This window comes from Triturus cristatus, chromosome 8 (genome assembly GCF_964204655.1).
Source record: "Triturus cristatus chromosome 8, aTriCri1.1, whole genome shotgun sequence".
In the NCBI taxonomy this organism is placed as follows: Eukaryota; Metazoa; Chordata; class Amphibia; order Caudata; family Salamandridae; genus Triturus; species Triturus cristatus.
Window position 1 is genome coordinate 1,582,834,428 of NC_140591.1, and position 18,681 is coordinate 1,582,853,108.

Here is an 18,681-nt window from a genome sequence, read left to right on the forward strand (position 1 = left end):
CAATGTTGTTCGTGCTCTGCCTGGCACATGAAGATGTATGGATTGCTGGCCTTTCTCTGATTGCCCTCTCTGTTTTTGGTGGACACACATTGCATTCTGTTGCCCTATCGCCAAGCTGGAGCCTGCAGTTAGTTACCTATATATTTTAGTCCTTAGTACAATTATAATTAGTGCTATTGTCATGTACCCAATACATTGTTCGGCATGGGCAGAGTGGTCAACTACACAGGTTTTTTTTTTTAATGTTCTTAGATCGACAGTAAAATGCAACTTTCCTGCACAATAAGTTAAGCATGGATATAGCACTTCCTTTGAAGGCCTCGTGGATAAAGCCACGGAGAGCGCTGCCTGCGGGTGTTTGGCTGCAATGAAAAGTCACCATTCAGAGATGGCCGCCACACACCTCCTTCGGACTTTAGTCCTTCTTTGGTGTCAGTGAACGTCTCTTGGCTGCACTTCCGGTCGGTGAAGTCGCGTACTTCCGGTTTGGTTTGTGCGTCTCGCGTCCCGGAGAAGTGGGGAGCGTCCAAGGTGCACGTGGTGCCGAGTGTGAGGTGAGTGGGTGGGATGAAACCGGGGGCCGTCTGCAGACCCCTCCCGTGGCCTGTGCGAGGTATGCACTCGTGGGCCTGGGGCTCTTGCGCTGGTGTCGTTCGTCTCTTGTCGTGGATTACTAACCCGATTTTGTCCTCCAGCCCCGTTGTTTCTGTACCGGCTGCAGCATAGAAAACATTCACGTTGTTGCCCTGGCATACATGCCAGTAGACCAAATTCACGCGGGAGATTCTCTATGAAGGCAAAAATGGCGGGTTTTTAACGGCCTCACTCTCTGAAATTGCCTCTGCTTCAATAGAAGTAAATTTATTTATTTTATTTTATGCGTTTTTATATAGCGCGGACTTTACCCGAAGTTGTCAGAGCGCTTCACAAAAGGAACAGTAATGATACATGAGGCGAAAATTACAAGTGAGCATGTTACAAAAGCAAACGTTACGTTACATGAGACAATTGTGTAAGTATCGAAAGGAAAAAGTGACGTGTGCAGGTTACAAAAGCATACCAAGTACAAGTAGAGGTAAAAAACTGCAATAAATGGCAGACACTCAAAACACTAAAACAAATGTTACGTTACATGAGGCAATGGTGGCAATTGTGCATGTATCAAAAGCAAACAATACAAGAGGTAGTAAACGATACGTTACTAAAGGTAAGGTGACATGTGTGCTTGTTACAAAAGAGTACAAAGTACAAGTAGAGGTATAATACTGCACTAAATGGCAGACACGCAAAACACAAAAACACACTGGGAAGGCACTAATCTAGGCATGGAGAACAGATTTCCTATAATGGAAGGACTTCCTTCAGCTAATGGAGGGCGTGAATTAAATTTGGAAGTGTCTTTGAAGGAGAGCTTTGAGGTAAGTTTTGAAGGCCTGGGAAGAGGTGGTGGTCTGGAGCTGAGGCGGAAGTGAGTTCCAGATTTTCACCGCGTTGCCTGAAAAGGATTGGGCCATCGATCTTTACTTCTTGAAAGTGGGAGGTTCAAGCAATACATTTTCTGCATTACATGATGGTCTGGAGCCTCCAGAGAGTTTCAGTTTTTTCGCCAGGTAGCGAGGGGAGGAGGAGTGCAAGGCTTTGTGGGTGATACAGGCAGTCTTGTAGATAGATCTTGCCTCGATGGGAAGCCAACAGAGGGTGGATAAAATGGATGTGATGTGGTCTCTTCTTTTGGCCCCATATATGAAACGAGCTGCTGAATGGAGAACAGACTTAAGGGGGACAGGTGGGATTTGGGGAGGCCAGTAAGAAGAGAATTGCAGTAGTCCAATCTGGAGAGAACCAGCGATTGGACCAGGGTTTTAAGGTCTTGCTCCGGGAAGAAGCGACAAATCCCCAAAGAAGGCGCAGTTGGTATCGAGCAGACTTTGCAATGGAATCGATGTGGGAGAGTAGATTGAGTTTTGTGTCGAGTATGACACCAAGGGATTTTGCGCTGTCGACAATGATGGGTTTATTGTTAAGTAGATTCATCTGGTCCATCCATGATTGAACCGGGGGAGGAGAAAGTGAGGAGGAGGAATTCAGTTTTGGAGGGATTCAGAATCAGCTGATGAGTTAACATCCAGTTTTGAATGGAGTCGAGAGAAGAGTTTAGGATGGAGAGATCGTGAGTGGAGGCCACCTTAAGGTAGATTTGAGTGTTGTCAGCATAGAGATGATAGTGGATCCCGGATTTACTAAGGAGATTTCCCAATGGTTCTAAATAGAGATTGAACAATGTGGGTGCAAGTATAGATCCTTGAGGAACACCTTGACTGACCGCCAAAGGAGATGAAAGACTGTTCGCTATTTTGATCATTTGGGATCTATCCGGGTGCAAGTATAGATCCTTGAGGAACACCTTGACTGACCGCCAAAGGAGATGAAAGACTGTTCGCTATTTTGATCATTTGGGATCTATCAGAGAGGAAGGAGGCAAACCATTTAAGCACAGTGCCCTCCATGCCCATTCTCTGTTGAAGAGTGTTAAGGAGAGTGTTGTGATTGACAGTGTCAAAGGCTGCAGAAAGGTCAAGGCGAATTAGAAGACAAGACTCTCCCAAATCGATTAGCCGCAGCGCGTCATAAATCACTTGCAGCAGGACTGTTTCAGTGCTGCAGTTTTGAATGAAGCCGGACTGGAAATTGTCCTTGATATGACGAGAGAGTTGTTTCGCTACACATCTTTCTGTGATTTTCCCAAGAAAAGGTAGGTTAGTGATGGGGCGGTACTTGTTGGTCGTTCGCATTAGCGGTGGGTTTTTTAAGCAGAGGGGTGACCTGCCCAGTTTTGAAGGAAACAGGATGGGAGCCTAGACAGAGGGAGAGGTTGACCAGAGTGGTCCAATAGGAAAGAGAATGGGTATAGAAGTCAAAGGCAATGGCACTAGGGATGGGGTCAAGAGAACGGTTGGAGGGCTTTGTTTCGAGGATGTATTTGAGGAGGGCATCTTAAGAGATTGGGTCAAAGTTCTGCCAAATGGTTAAGGATTTGCGCTCCTCTGTAGGGGTAGGATGAATGACCTGATCTACAAGTGCTTTCACTTTTTCGTCAAAGAATATAGCGAATTCCGCTGCTTTCTTAGTAGAATCCTCCAACTTGGAGGTTGGGGGAGAGCAGTTTGGGTTCTTGATGAGGTCGAATAGTTTTTTGGGTCTGTTTGGCTGAGTCGAGGAGGGATCTGAAGTGCGACGCTTTTCCAAGGAAAATGTAATTGTGGTACTTGGATCTTGCTGAACGAAGCGTTGCCAAATTATCGGTGGAGGGCGCTTGTCTCCATTGTTTCTCAAGGACTCTTAGGTACTTCCTTTCTTCATAGAGGGATTTGTTGAACCAAGGTGCTGAGGGAGTAGGCCTTTTCTTTTTGCTTTGGAGAGGAGCGACATTATTGATTTCGACTGTGAGGCATTGGGAGGTGAGTTTGTTAACATCTAGGTTCGGGTCTAGCCTTGGAAGTGATAGCCAAGCAGAATCACAGAGGGTACAGAGGTCAATATTTTTAGTGTCACGGGACCAGGAAGTAGCCCTCTTAGGTTGGCCAAGCGTTATAGAGTGTGATAGGTGAAGAGAGAATGGGATGAGGAGGTGGTCAGACCAGTCCACACGAATAGGGGTAGCTGTAGTCAGCAAGCCTGTTTTAGAAATAACAAGGTCCAGGATTGAGCCCTTATAGTGTGTTGTTTCTGTGCAGTGTTGGATAAGGTCGTTTGCGGAGAGGAAGGTGGCCAGCAAATTCGCAGAGGTGTCTTGAGGCGAGCCCCAGTAAACATTGAAGTCACCCACGAAGATCTGATTGTCACTTTGTGAGTATTGGTCGCTGATGAAGTCAGTGAGTTCCTCCATAAACGTAGGGCTGCTACCAGGCGGGTGGTAAGTAGCATGGAATCTGAGAGGAGAGCGGTGGAGCAATTGAAGCTCGAGATAGGCATTCAAAAGTGCGGAAGGAGCTGTTAGGAAAAGCCTTAAGTTGCAGGGAGTTTCTGAAGATAACTGCAACACCTCCCCCAACTTTGTCAATGCTGTCATTTCTCAATATAGAATAGCCTGTGGGTAATAGGAGATCAAACATAGAGTGAGAGGTATCATTGAACTAGGTCTCAGTGAGGAAGAGCATGTCAATATTGTGCAGGATGATGGTATCGGAGATTTCAAGTTTGTGTTTTATTGCAGATTTGCAGTTGTGAAGCATACAGTGCAGCTCTGTCGAGACGGGGGCACTTGGGCTATGAGGGGTGATGGGGATATTGTACTTGTACGAGGGTGCTCGGGAGGGTTTAGGTGGAAGAGTGGTTCTGACAGGAGATGGTCGGAATAGTGTAGATAGTAGGGTTACTTGGAGAAGAAAGTGGAAGAAGGGTGGCGTTCAAGGGCTTGTGAGTTTGCGATGTTTGCAGACCGGTTATGCTTGGCTATTATGGGGTGTGGGGGCGAGGTGCATCTCGTGGGAAGGCGAGTGCTTTCCAAACTAATTGATCTATATGGAAAAGTGGAAATCTTGGAGCTTAAAACTGAAATGGTAGCTTCAAGTTGGGAGATGGAGGTGATAAGAGAGCCTAGCTTATTTTCCAGAGAGAGTAAGGCAGAGCACGGCATGTTGGGTGGCTCGATGGAAACATGAGGGGGTGCACTTGGCGATGGAAGGCAGGGAGAGGTGGGGAAAGATGGTGGATGAGAGCAGGCGTTGGTGCACCAGAGGTGGAAGGAGAGTTGTCTTTGTTGACGTTGCAAGAAGGATAGGAATTAAGGACATAATTAGGGGGAGATAGGAGAGGAGCGAGGCGGTGGTGCGGAAGGAGAGGGGAGGAATGTGTGGAGTCATAGGGATGAAGGAGGTTTGGGAGGAAAAGAGGGGAGGGGGTTGGAGAAGTCCTGTCAGCTAGGTGAGGTGGCTGTGAGGGAGCGGGCATCTGGCAGAGTGAGGGGGGTTGGGAGATGGGGAAGTTGAAGAAAGGAAGTGGTTCTGCTATGCCAGAGGGAGGGAAAGGGTTACCAAGGGGGTAGCACAGCATTGCTGGAGGAGTGGGGGAAGGAAACAGATGCAATGGGTTTGTGGAGAAATTGGGGTACATAGCGAGGGGAGGAGGGGGTAGAAAAGCGGAGAGGAGGAGGGAATAAGGGGAACGAAAGGAAAGTTAACTAGGGGAGAAGGCTGGAGGAGAGGTGAACTAAAAAAGGGGGTGGCAGGTAGGGATAGGGGGGAGGAGATGAGAAAGGAGTACTGGGACAGTGCAGATTGGACGAGGAGCGTGTAGATTGGACGAGGAGCGTGTTAGCTAGAGGTAAGGCTGAAGTGATGTGGGGGGGGGCATACTGTGAGGGTGGAAGAATGGGAGGGCACGGGGGAGGGAAGAGGGTCGACCTGTGCTTCCCGAGGGTGCAGCCTATTGGAGTGTGGGGGGGTCAGGGGAGGAGACAGGGAGTAATTGGTGGAGCTGGATGTAGAGTCAAGGGATGACCCGGTCGCAGGGTAGGGGAGTAGGGAAGGGAAGAGGTGGTCAAAGAGAGAGAGACAGGTGTCTTTGGCTTGGATCATGACAGTACCATTGTTATAGAGTGAAATAGCGAGGGAGCCGTTGAAATACGCACAGGGGGACATTTGTAGCTGTTTCCCATAAGGGATGGAGGAGGAGGTGACGTTAAGGGAATTGTAAAAGCTGGTGGACCAAGAGGGGATGTTGTGAGTAAAAAAAATGAAATCGTTTTTTTGCCTCCCGTAATGACCATTGTAAAATTGATAAAAAGGGAATCAAGGAAACATTCAATGGTGTTATGCTTGAAACGTTTTGCTGAAGCTTTAGTCAGGTTAGAGGGGTAAATGATTTTGTAGCAATTAATTCCAGACTTAACTCGAGTGCTGGCCATGTTGGGAAACGGAGGAGGAGGGTGGTGGGGATATGAGAAGGGTGTTACTAGGAAAGCGGTGGTAAGGAGAAGTATAAGGATAAGAAGGGGGCACATATTCCAGACGTCCGGTGAAGAGATCTCAACTAATGTGCAGTCAGGGAAGTGAGGCGATTAGGAAGAGGTTGTTACTTCAGAACAGGACAGATTCAACAAGATAGGACTGAAGATGAAGCGGTGTAAGAGGAAAATCACTGTACTTAACATCCGCCTGTAACATAAACCACATTATGCTCAGCATCACATTAGGCGCCAGATGCATTATACGCCCATAATCTCAACAGTCTAATATTAGACCCTAACCTCCTAAGTATCTCCAACAATCGGGGCATAAAGCACATGGTGGAACATAATCTCACTAGCATAAACAATAGTATGCAAGACAACCTCATAATCATAAAAAACACATTTAGAGGTAACCAGAACAGGGTCCGTAAATCATACTACATGAAATACATTTCCTAGCACCACATAAACACATTAGGGCCTGGTGCCCTACAAACCTCCCAGTCCCCCTGGCCATATGGCCATCTCAAAGGGGCTCACATGGCCTGTGTCCAAAATGTCGAGGCTGCTGCCAATGCAACGAAATTCCAGGGTGTGTACATGCGCAAATCTAAACGTTGCAGCTGGCGCTAAGTGCTGCGCAGCTGTGAAGAAATGGGGCAAGGAGTGCATCTCACTCCTAACTCAGACAGAACTGTACCCAATTACCCTAAGAGACTAGAGGACAGCTTTTGTCAGTTCACCAGTTGGGAGAGGATTGATCTGCCCTGATTGTCCCTTCTAATAATGCCTCGAAGAGAGGCCTGTCAGTGGTGAGCCACCCGGCCTAACTTCCAAATTGCTGTCAAAGGTATCCAGCCCAAGCTGCTCCCCACTGGGATCAGGCCCACCAGCCCAGCAGGAGATGCCTTGCTGTGTTGTCACCACAGGTGCCTTCACTCAGGTATGTGGCGGGGTGGGGCCCACAGGGTGCTGCCAGTCGTATTATAAAGCCCTCCCTGGCCGCCTAAGGGCGGGGTCTTCGCCGTGCGGTTTGGCGCAAAACGGGCCCTGGGGTCACACCACCCCCGCCCGGTGCTGCGTCTAGGCCTCACCTCCGCTCTGCGCTAGTGGGAGCTGAAAGCCACTGCCGTGATCCTTAGACCTCCAGGCGTAGTCGGGAGGCCGCTTCAATCAAGGGGTCATCAGGCCTCGTCTTCGCACCCCTCACCACAGCTTTCAGATCGTCCGGGCCCACTCCCTGGGGATTGCGGCTTCTGTGCACTGGCCTGGCTGGTGAAGGGTAATCACCTTGCCCGGGGCCACACCTGGCGAGAGATCGTGTGGTGGTTTACTGTTGGGCTCTGGATCTCTTCAGATGTGCTTAGAGGGCTCCGGGGATGGGGGCACCACGAGGGGCAGGGAACCATCAGTGAGGGCCGTCCTACGCCATCTTAGGGTCAGGCACCGTTCCAACGTGATCACTCCCAGTGGCCCAACCTCGTGTAGGGGGGAGCCCCTCTGCTCTCCTCCGTCCCTTGTGTTGTGGACAATGTACGCCCTCAAGAGCCTCAGCTCCACCGGGTGTTCCCCTCCGCAAATGAAGTCACAGCATGGGGATAGAGCATTATGCCGCTGGTGCCGATATGGGGAGCCCTGCCCTCTTGCGGCTGGAAGCAGTGTTCTTGTAGCGTCTGTTTCTTCACACCTAACCCCTCCTTCCTTCCCTGCAGGCAGGAGCCGAAGAGCAGAGCTGGCTTCTTCTCTGCTGTTCACCCCCTCCCCCACAAATGAATACATGGGGAATTGCACTGCCCCCATTTTCTTTTTCAAACTGTCACACCTTTCCTTCCTAAAATGTTGGCATGCATGTCACGCACGAGCAGTCTATTTTGCAAACCTTTTGTACAGTTTCTACTTCTACAGTTTTCCAGGATGTGAGATTGGATAGGGTATGCCATGTTCCTCTGTGTAGGGAAACGACTATTGCGGATTGAGAGAAAAGAATTACGTTTAGGGTTCATCCCCATGAATATCAGATACCAACTCGCAGAACACTGGTCCCTCACTATGCAGATCAGTCGGATTTGAGCGAATGGTTAATTGCTCAATTAGGGATTGGAGATAGTCTTGGATCTTCTACGTTCCTTCTTGACTTAACTGCCCATGAATGGTAGTGTGTAACCATTTAATTTCGGAACCCTTTTCTTTGCCTTGTGGTGTTCGCCGCGGCTCATTGTTAAGTCCAGCTTTTTAGGTCGAGCCTAGGCAGCACACATGCGCTGTCTGTAAGAGCTGTTGTTATCCCCTCTATCGGCTTTTTGCATGCCCATGAATTGCCATTTGTTCTTTGTTGATCATTTAGAAACACAGGCTTTTTATTGGTGCGTTGAGTCTGATCAACATCGCTTTAGGCTTTCAGGCTGTTTCACGGAGCAATGCTCTGTTCGGCACCTGCAAAGTGGCAATTTCTGTCCGGTAGCTGTTGAGCTATGCCAATAGGGATACATTCATTTGGATGCTTTGTCATGTATGCTGATGACACCAAGATGATCATCACTATAACTGACAATACTAAGTCAGCCGTTGTATATTCCCATACCTGTATGCATGAAGTCGGTATCTGGGTGAAACGTGTCTAAAGTTAAATGCGAAAAAGACTGAGGTTATGCTATTTGCCAAAATCTTGTCTGGATTGTCCCATTCCTGGTGACCTGTCCAGTTAGGCACTCTACACATCAGTTAAATCAGCTAGCAACATAGGCGTCACCTTTGCTAACTCACTAACTTTAAAATGATGTAACTCAGCTTACCATGTCCTGCTTTAACATCATTAGAAAGCGTAGGATATCATGGATTAGTCTGACTGCAGCATTCTGGAATGTCTGGAGTTTGGGGAGGAGTTGAATCTGGCTTAGAGGGCGTTGCCGTAGTCCAGTCTGCTGGTGATGAGCGCGTAAGTCAGTTTTCCTGGAGTCAGAGGGTATCCATTTAAATGTTTATCGCCGTATGTGGAGGCTGTTGAAGCATGCGAAGGAGACTGCATTGATCTGGTGTTTCATTCATAGTGAGTGATGAGTCCAGTATGATGCTGAGGTTACGTGCATGGTCTGTCGGGGTGGGTGGGTTTCCGAGGAGGGGGGGGGGGGGGTGGGCGGGTGGCACCTGGTGTCATCCCAAATGGAGCGGGTGGAGCCTAGGATGAGGACTTTTGTTTTCTCTGAGTGGAGTTTCAGACAGCAGTTCTTCATCCAGGTCGCAAAGGTTTTTATCCCTTCTTTGAAGCTGTGCCTGGTGATGTTGGGTTCCTTAGTGAGGAAGAGTATGAGTTGTTTCATCGGTGTTGGAGACAATGTTGATTCTGTGGTTTCGGACGATGGTTGCAAAGGGGGCCATGTAGACGCTGAAGGGGGTGGGGCTGAGGGAGGATCCTTGGGGTACTTCGCATCTGATCTGTCAGTTCTGAGAGGAAGTGCGGGAGTCTTATTCTCTGTGATCTGCCAGTGGTGAATGAGCGTATTCATTCCAAACCTTTTTTTGGATGCCGGTGTCATGGACTCTGGTGGCTAGTGTGGGGTGGGAGACGGTGTCGAATCCTGCTGATAGGTCATTGAGGGCTGCCTTTTGGCCTTGGCCGAGGAGGGCATGGATGTCGTCTGTGGTGTCGAGGAGGGTGGACTCGGTGCTGTGATTGCTGCGGAATCCGGATTGGGAGGTGTCTAAGATGTTAGCTTTGATAAAGTGTGTTAGCTGGGTGTTGACGGCCTTTTCGATGACCTTGGCTGTGAAAGGAAGCAGCGAGATGGGCCTGAAGTTGTCAGTCGGGTCCACCAATGGTTTCTTTAGGAGGGGGTTGACTTTGGCACGCTTCCAGTTGTTGGGGTATGTGGTGGTCTCAAGGGAGCAGTTGATGGTTCGACGTAGCACGGGTGCAATGGCTGTGGTGGCCCTGTAGAAGATGTGTGGTGGACAGGGGTTGAAGGTGCTCCGGAGTAGATGCTTTTCATGTTCTTTAGTGTCTTTTTTCATTAGTGGGGTGCAAGTGAGTAGATTCTGTTGGGTGGCATTGATGGTGGCGGGGCTTGAGGCGGCGCAGAGGTCTTGGTCGTCAAAGTTGTTGTAGAGCATCTTGATCTTGAGGTAAAAGAAGGAGCTGAGTATGTTGCAGCGGTCTGGGATGTCTGTTTCGCTGTTGGGTTTGGCAAATTCCTGTATGTGGTAGCAGAGTTCCTTCGAGTTGTGGGCGTTGAAGAGGATTCTGTCTTTGAGGAAGTTCTTCTTTGTGGAATTGATGAGTTGGTGGTGTGCCGTAGTGGCTGTAGGTGTGCGTGTTTCTTCACATCTTTTCCAGTCGGCAGGAGCGCTTGGATTTTTGGAGTGCCGTGGTGAACCAGTTTGCTTTCTTGTTGTCATCTTGTAGTCTTCTGGAGGGTGGCGAGTGTTTGCATAGTTGGCGATCCATTGGCGGAGGTTGCTTGCCGCCTGTTCACTTTTCTCTTGTTAGTTCTCTGGCACGTTGTTCCCTCCGGGTAGATGTGCGCTTTACAATTTCATTTCACCTCTCCCTATGATGAAAATGTTTCTCTTAAAGTATGCTGGACTCTTTCCCACTGAAGGTCGTTAGGGTTAATTAATGTTAGGAATGCTTAGTAATTTAAATAATACTTTTCACTGCACAATTTTGTGGTCAGCCCCTTCTGTTAGAGTAGCTTCTCGGTACCTGGGATCCAGCTCATTAATATGTGTACTAAGCAATCACTGGGCACCCCAGGAAGTGCTCGTTGTGGACTTCCTTCCACAGATGAGACCAGAGTCTGGCGTCCTGAAAATTATTTTATGCTAAGGAGATATCATTAAGCAAATAAACTTGTGTTCAAATCATATTGATTTGGTGAAACAAAGACAAATTTCTTCCACGCTTTGTGATTCAATTTCACATGCGGTCTGAAAGTTCGTCCCCTGCTCCGCCCTTCCCGCACTAAGCAGTAAATTCTTGATGTCCAATGCCCAGCTCCGCGGTCTGTAGCAGTTTCTCAGATTGTGTCACTGTGTGAGGCCCATTGCATGCTTCTGTGCATGGCCGAATATCTCAATTGGACATATTGCTAATACTGCTTCTCCCCAGAGAGGAAGTCTTCTTTAGTCTGTTATGTTTTAATCACACTCCTGTGAACTAGTCTCAGACGTCTGCTATTCTCCCAGCGTGGAGGAAAGGCTTCTCTATCCAAACTAGGTTTACATTATGAATTGGCAATGGGGAAGCGGGTGGTGGTCTAAACGGTGATGGCTAGCTCGTTAGCACAAGGTTCTCCTTTTAAAAAAAAAAAAAACTTTTTATTAGTACAGTTAAGCATGATGGTCATTACATACAGGAGATCATTACTTGTTTCAGTGTTACATATTCAGGATCGCATACAGATGTCACAACTTTGATGTTATACATTACAAGATGTTCATATTTCACATCAAATTAAGGTGTTAATAGATCGTCAAGGGATGGGACCGGGGGGGTTCACATATATTGCCACGGTACACATTCCATTTTGTCCATATTGCTATACATTTCCGGGGGCAGCCCCGGGCAATGTATACTGTCTTTTGCAGCATGCACCAGTCCATGTCTCTTTTTCATGCGCTTAGCGTTGGTGGAGTTACTGCCTCCCATAGTTGTGCGATGTTACTTTTCGCTATAGTCTGACCAAGCGTTGCCCATATTCTGCCCTTTGCCATCAGATCTGTGGGCTCCCAGATGTTTGAGACCTCTTTTGGCTTCAAGTTGCATTTCTACCCCCCAAACTGTACGCATGCATTCATGTACCAGCTTCCAGTAGGCTTGTATCAAAGGGCACTCCCAAAGTATATGCATAAATGTCACTTCAAGACAACACTGTCTCCTACATAGCCCCTCTTCACTCCTGCCCATCAACACCAGTCGGTTACCAGAAAGGTATACTCTGTGCATCTTCAGTTGAATCACCCTCAGTTTTGCAGATATTGCAACTTCCTTGGGGTAAGAAAGCGGCTCCCTCCATCGTCCTCTATCTCTAGACAGTCTCTCTCCCACTTTCCCTTTAGCTCGACTAGGGGGTCAGGGGTGTGGTGTATGAGTTTTTTATATGTGAGAGAAATGGCCTTTTCTGGCAGATAACCGTCAAGCAGCCTGTTCTCTAGTGGGGAGGACTCCGGAGGGGACGTTCCTGTTGTAATGTTTGCCTGAAGTGAGTGCTTAACCTGCGCATACCTGAAGTACTTCGTATGTGCTAGTTCATATGTCAGCTGTAGTAAGGCAAACGACACCATACAACTAGGTCCCCAGAGGTCTTTTATGCGGGAGATCCCTATCAGGTCCCGTTTATCGAACCCTTTAGTCTGACCCAGGGTGCACAGCCGTTCAGAAACCCAAAGTGGGATAGCCAGCGTAAGTTTATCAGCCCATCCCAGGTTGCGGCTTACAATATGCCAGAGTGGGACCGAATGTCTTGTGGGCCCTGTAAGTGGCGAATTGTTGGGTTTAGAGTAGAGCACCGCCTCAAAGTTCCCACCTGGGAGAAGCCATCTATCCATCCCGTAGCCGGGATCGCCGCCACCACAGTATGTACCTTGGTTGATGGACGATAGGTGTGCTGCCCAGTAATATTTCCTGATGTCTTTAATTGCTATCCCGCCCCCCCCCATCATACCAGACAAGTGTCAATTTACGGAGCGAGATACGCGGTGTTCCGACCCATAATAGGTCCCTCTGGGTGGCTTCAATTTCTTTAAAATATCTCTGTGGGACTAGGTAGTTCTGGAGAGCGTATAGGAAACGTGGCAGTGTCATCATCTTGAAAAGAGCCGCCCGCCCCAATAGGGACAACGGAAGCCCCTTCTAGGTGGCGGTGTCTCGTTTAAACCTCTGCAGGGGTGGTAGGAGATTCCTCTCATAGCGTGCTGTCGGATCAGTGGTGATGAAGATACCGGGATATGTGAACCCCTCTGTGACTGTTTGGATCGGGCAGTAGAGTGGAATAGAGGGGGGGGGGGTGCCATGTAAAACGTAGAGCAACGATTTCCCCCAGTTAATGCTGTAGCCGCAGTTTCTCCCGAAACTAGTGAATATGTCCAAGGCTACTCTCAGCGACTTATAAGTGGAAGCGAGATACATGAGGATATCGTCTGCATAAAGCGAGATCCGATCCTCCCACCCCTCGGCCCATTTGAGTCCCCGTATTGAGGAATCCTGTCTTATCCAAGCGGCTCAAGGGAGGGCAAAGAGCAGGGGGGAGAGGGAGGCAGCCCTGTCGTGTCCCCCTTTCTAGGTTGAATACCTCAGATATTTTTTTGTTGACTGCTTGGGCCAGCGGTTCCGCATAGAGGAGCCGTACTCACCCAGTAAAGTTAGGGCCGAAGCCCAACTTCTTGAGGGCTGGCATGAGGTATGTCCTTTCAAGCGTGTCGAATGCCATTGTGGCATCCAACGAGACCACCACTGCGTCTTCCTGGATCGTGTGGCAGCATCCCAACACACCACGGAGTCGTCTTAGATTAAGCGCGGTGTTGCGATGTGGCATAAAGCCTGATTGGTCTGGGTGGATCAGTTTGGTGATTATTGGTTTGCGCCTGGTTGCGAGAAGTTTTGCAAGGATTTTGGGTTCGGCATTTAACAGTGAGATTGGCATATAAGAAGTACATAAATCTCTGGGTTTCCCCTCTTTTGGGATGGCCACCAATGTCGCGATGCGTTGATCTCTTGGCAGTATCCCCAAAGACTTACTATCCTCAAACATACGCTTCAGGTATGTGGCCAGGCTGACCGGTTTGAGCTTGTACAGCTCAATCGGTAGACCGTTTGGTCCCAGGGCTTTCCTGGGCCGGAGGTCCCTGATCGCCGTGGCCAGCTCCTCTTCAGTGAGTGCACCCTCCAGAGCCTCCCGGTCTGGATCTGAGAGGGTAGGTAGTCGGATGTCGGCTAAGAACATGGAGGATTCTTCCTCCGGGAGCTCCGACCCCCTCTGATACTCGTTTAAAGTGAGCATTTGTTTTTCTCTTTCCCTGCGCTGCCCGGCTATGGCCAAGAAGGCGTTTCCTCTAAGCACTGTTATAAACGCCTCCCAAAGAGTGGTAGTGGACTCTACCGTCCCTTTGTTTTCCTGGAAGTACTGGCCAGTCGTGCGAGTTATCGCAGTTTTGGTCTCTGGAGAAACCAGGGATTTATAGGCGCAATGCAGCCTACCTTGAATGGTCAGATATGCCCCGTGCCAGGTGCTCGATCTCCTGAATGACAGTGCCGTGTTGCAAAGGCATAAGGACGTAGTCTATCCTGGAGAGGGTGTGGTGTGAGCCAGAAAAGAATGTGTACTGTTGGAGGTTCGGGTGACGCACTCGCCAGAGGTCCACTAAGCCGAATGCTTCAAGTAGGTTAGAGAGCCACATGTGCGCTTTGGTCATGTCACGGGGTGGGTGCCTGTCAAGCCTACCCGATACTACTGCGTTAAATTCCCCACCCGGTATGAGTTGTCCCTCGGGAAGGGAAAGGAGAAGCTTGCCCAGATCTTGGTATGATTGGGTTTGGAGACCTGGTGGAATATAAACTGTCAAAATGTTGAGTGTGCGCCCCTCCCATCTCCCCGAGAATACCGCAAAGCGTCCCAGTGGATCGGGCCAGCTATGGTCAATGACAAGCTGGAAGGTACGTCATAACAGAATGCCCCCCCCCCCCCCCCCCCCCCAGGGACCCCTTTGTGAAGCCGGCATGTGTCGCCATTTTGTAGCCCCATCTGTTAAGTGCATGACAGTTGTTTCCAACGAATTGGAGAACATTACCCCTCTTAACCCTGTCTCCCAGCCCATTGACGTTCCAACTAAGGATTTTAAAACTTTTATCCCACGTCGTAGTCATCGCTGGAAGCTACTCTGTCGCGCAATCCGTACAACCTGTAATACTGTTCAATCACAATATTGCGTTTCCTGCATGACCAACTTGGACCCCCGCCCCCCCCCCAACATTACAAACAGTTTGTACATAACACTGAAACTTAAAAAACCCCACAGCCCCCCCAGCCTGCTACCCTGCCACGTAGGTTTAGAACGACCCACTTCCCCAACTAGCAGAGCGCCTATCGCCCCAGAAAGATGACCGCCCCCCTCCCCTCCCCCCTGGTCAACAGCTAGGTGGGGAAATGTGCTAGCCCCAACCAGCCGCTAGAGGCCTGTCCCCGTATATGAAGTAATTTCAGGTTTATGCACCCAGATTATGCGAGAAGTCTCGTTGTGCTGCATACACTACCCTGCCCTCTGCCTGATAACCTTACTTTTGCCTACAGGACGGCGGGGCCATTTCAGTTCGAGCAGTCAAAGTCGAGCATTGTCTCTGGCCGTCCGTATATATTCATGGTTGGCTATGGGCATGGAGAGCACTACCTTCGCCTGGTTGGCGCCGTGTTGGGAATCCCAACCCCCCAGTATCGTAAGAAATGTTTATACGTTACATTGCAGGTTGTCGAGGTCTGTCAATGCTGATCGCCACAGTCCATGTGGGCCACCTAGTTTCTCTGTGTGACCCTTGCGCCAGGGCTGCTTGACCTCGATCGCCAGGAGCGCTGACTCCGCCTGTCGATGTCTGATCTCCCATCTGATGAACCCAGTGACTTGGCTCGAGTGTCTCTCCAGTCGTCGCCTGTCGCAGTTGCCGACGCCTGTGTGGTGTCTCTGTCCAGCCAGTCTTGCGCCTCCGATGGTGTAGTGAAGAAGAGGGATTTGCCGTCGGCCATGATTTTTAAGCTTCGCGGGGAAGAACATCATATACTTGAGTCCTCTTTGTCGGAGTGCCGCTTTAACCCCATCAAAGGAGCGCCAATCCCATTGCACTTTAAGCGTGAAGTCTGGGAAGAATCGGACCGTTGCGTTTTCGTAGTGCAAGTCTCCCTGTTGTCTGGGGGCCTGGAGGATGGCGTCCTGGTCCCTGTAGTTAAGGAATTTCGCGATTTATTGTCCTCGGGGCGCTCCTGGTTTGGGTCTGGGAATTGGCTCCCGGTGTGCCCTCTCAATTGTGAATATGGTCGAGAGCCACTTTGATTTCCGATGGTTAAGGATCAAGTCTTCAAGAAAAAGGTGCATACTAGGCCCTTCGGAACCTTCCGGAACTCCTACCACCCTAATGGTGTTTCGGCGAGGCTTCCCTTCTTGGTCCTCGATCTTCGGGGCCACTTGACGGTGCTGTTGTACCTGTTGGCTGACTCTCTTCTCGAGCTTCTTGGCAGATGCTTGGAGCTCCCGGATGTCAGTCTCGTTGGTCCTGACTTTGTCTGTTTTGTTCAGGTCGGCTCTTAGGAGGTTCATCTCGATGAACACTGTGTCAATTTTCGTCTCGAGTGGTCCCTAGTCCCTGAATAGCCGCCATTATGGATGCTAAAGAAGGCTCAGTGACTACAGATTGGTCCCCTGTAGCTCCTTCGTCTTGTGGGGCTGACTTCAGGACCGCATATTTGTCCAGTTTATTCGTTTGGATTGTTGCACTACCTTGGGCTTCATTTCCGCAATCGCGATCTTCTGGCCCAATCAATCAGGGGAACTTGTAAAGCGCGCTGCTTACCCGTGAGGGTCTTAAGGGGGTGGGGGTGAGGGGGTGCCGCTACTGCTCGAAGGGCCAGGTCTTGAGGAGTCTTCTGAAGGCGAGTAGGTCTAGGGTCTGTCGTAGGTGGGTTGGGAGGGTGTTCCAGGTTTTGGCGGCGAGGTAGGAGAAGGAACTGCCGCCGGCGGTCGTTAGTTGGATGTGGGGGACGTCTGCGAAGGCGAGGCTGGCGGAGCTGGCGGGTGGGGGTGTAGAAGCTGAGTCTGCTGTTCAGGTAGGCTGGTCTGGCATTGTGGAGTGCTTTGTGTGTGTGGGTGAGGAGCTTGAAGGTGATCCTCTTGTCGATGGGGAGTCAGTGCAGGTCTCTCAGGAGGAGGGTGATGTGGCGGGGGGCGTTGACGATCAGTCGGGCGGAGGCGTTTTGAATGCGTTGTAGCCGCCGTTAATGTTTGGCTGGGATTCCTGCGTAGAGTGCGTTGCCGTAGTCCAGGCTGCTGCTGACGAGGGCCTGTGTCACTGTTCTTCTTGTTTCGGTCGGGATCCATTTGTAGATCCGGCGGAGCATGCGTAGGGTGTTGTAGCAGGAGGAGGAGACGGCATTGATTTGCTTGGACATGGAGAGGGAGGAGTCGAGGATGAATCCTAGGTTGCGTGCGTGTGTCGGTGCTGTCCCCAGAGCGATCGGCCACCAGGAGTCGTCCCAGGCTGAGGGGGTGGGTCTGAGGATGAGGACCTCCGTCTTGTCCGAGTTCAGTTTCAGGCGGCTGCTCCTCATCCAGTCGGCGATGGCGGTGTGAGGGTCCTTGTTGAGGGAGAGGATGAGCTGGGAGTCGTCGGCGTAGGAGATGAGGTTGTGGTGGCGGGCCACTTGTGCGAGGGGGGCCATGTAGATGTTGAACAGTGTCGGGCTGAGGGATGAGCCCTGGGGGACGCCGCAGATGATGTCGGTGGCTTCTGACCGGAAAGGTGGGAGGCGGACGCTCTGGGTTCTGCTGGAGAGGAAGGACGTGGTCCAGTCAAGGGCCTTCTCTTGGATTCCGGCTTCTTGGAGGCGTGTCTTTAGGGTGCAGTGGCAGACCGTGTCGAATGCGGCTGACAGGTCCAGGAGGATGAGGGCTTATGTTTCGCCGTTGTCCAGTTGGCGTCTGATGTAGTCTGTGGCGGCGGTGAGGGCTGTCTCGGTGCTGTGGTTTCGTCTGAATCCGGATTGGGACTGGTCCAGGATGTTATTGTCTTCGAGGTGGCGGGTCAGTTGAAAGTTGACGATTTTCTCGATGACCTTTGCCGGGAACGGGAGCAGGGAGATGGGTCGTAAGTTCTTGGGGTCCGCCTTGGGCTTTTTGAGGAGGGCGTTGATTTCGGCGTGCTTCCAGCTTTCCGGAAATGTTGCTTTTTCGAAGGAGATGTTGATGACCCTCCGTAGTTGGGGTGCGATGGCCCCGTCTGCTTTGTTGAATACGTGGTGTGGGCATGGGTCTGACGGAGAGCCTGAGTGGATGGAGTTCATGATCTTGCATGTCTCGTCGTCGTTGTTGTTGGCCCAGGAGGTCAGGCGGTTGGCGCTGTTGGTGATCGCGGGGGTGGAGTCGTGCATCGTTGGTGCGGTCGTGGAGTTGAAGCTGTCGTGGATGTCAGCGATCTTGCGGTGGAAGAAGATGGCCACTGCACTAGGGGGTACTGGATTTCTTGTTAGGGCCCGGGGCAGCACCGCCTGTGGGCCGACGTCTTCCTCTCAATGATTGCGCTCTGATAACATCTAGATAGCAGTCACCAGGCTGTCCGTGCTGCTCCTCAGTGTCCACCGTTCCTCGGGCTTCAGGGAGTTCCTTCAACGCCCACCAGCTTATGTGCCAATCGCTCCCACTGGGTGTGCATGCCGCCGCTCTCCCGCCTCCAAGTTTGCGCCGCGATCCACTGCTGCTAAGCAGGTCCTCCCTCCACAGCACTGGGGGCTCCGTCGACCCCCGAGTTGGCCTCAAGTGTAGGCGGCTATGGTCCCGGCTTGGCCTACTCTCACAAATGTCAGTAAAGGAGTCTCAGCCTTTAGGCCACCTCGATGTCCAGGGCGCGGTCCATGCACTCGACGCTCCCAGCCTCGCTTCCGCCTCCGGTCCGGCCCCCGCCTGGTCGAATGAGAATGGGGAATCTTGCCGCCCCCAGCTCCCACAGGTCTCCTCTCCCCCGCGTTATCGTGGATCTACCT

General features: G+C 50.6%; 1 protein-coding gene across 3 annotated transcripts in view; it reads left to right on the plus strand.

Annotated features, from left to right (window-relative positions):
• Positions 1-435: 435 nt before the first annotated feature.
• LOC146806244 (uncharacterized) overlaps positions 436-18,681 on the plus strand; it is a 62,045-nt gene continuing 43,799 nt past the window's right edge. For 2 of the 3 annotated variants that reach the window (XM_085623487.1, XM_085623485.1), the window contains exon 1: positions 436-554. The gene's annotated coding sequence lies outside the window, so the exon portion shown is untranslated. Of the gene's footprint in view, positions 555-3,739; positions 3,847-18,681 lie in introns of those variants that run through there. The other variant, XM_085623486.1, reaches the window with a different exon arrangement.